We start from the raw sequence: 466 nt of genomic DNA, 5'->3' as shown, positions 1-466 counted from the left end.
CTTCTTTTTGCAAGGTGTGAGCTCAAAACAGCAGCAGCTGACGTTTCTCTGATGTTTGTTACAACAGTTTATTTATCGCTGGTCCTTCCTGACGGGGCTCTCGAATCGTGACGAAGCAACGGCTTGGATCACGATCGCACGGCAAGAGGAGGAAAAACAATAGCGACGTCAATACCTTTCGTTTTCTTTTACAGTTTTAGCACAAATTTTGCGGCACTTGCAACACAATATAGGTCACATACGTGCGAAGATTAGAGGTATTACGAAAGAATATCATATAAAGATAAGAAGGGGAGAAATTCTATAGATGTTAGATAAGGGAGAATGAGCAAACAACTAACACGTCAATCTATGAAGAACTCCAGCTATTTTCCTCCCTGTTTACTTTCTTCTCAGAGAAGAAGAAGAAGAAGAAGAAGAAGAAGAAGAAGAAGAAGAAGAAGAAGAAGAAGAAGAAGAAGAAGAT

Source organism: Aplysia californica, unplaced genomic scaffold (genome assembly GCF_000002075.1).
Source record: "Aplysia californica isolate F4 #8 unplaced genomic scaffold, AplCal3.0 scaffold00819, whole genome shotgun sequence".
NCBI lineage: Eukaryota > Metazoa > Mollusca > Gastropoda > Aplysiida > Aplysiidae > Aplysia > Aplysia californica.
Note: the sequence above shows the minus strand (reverse complement) of the source record.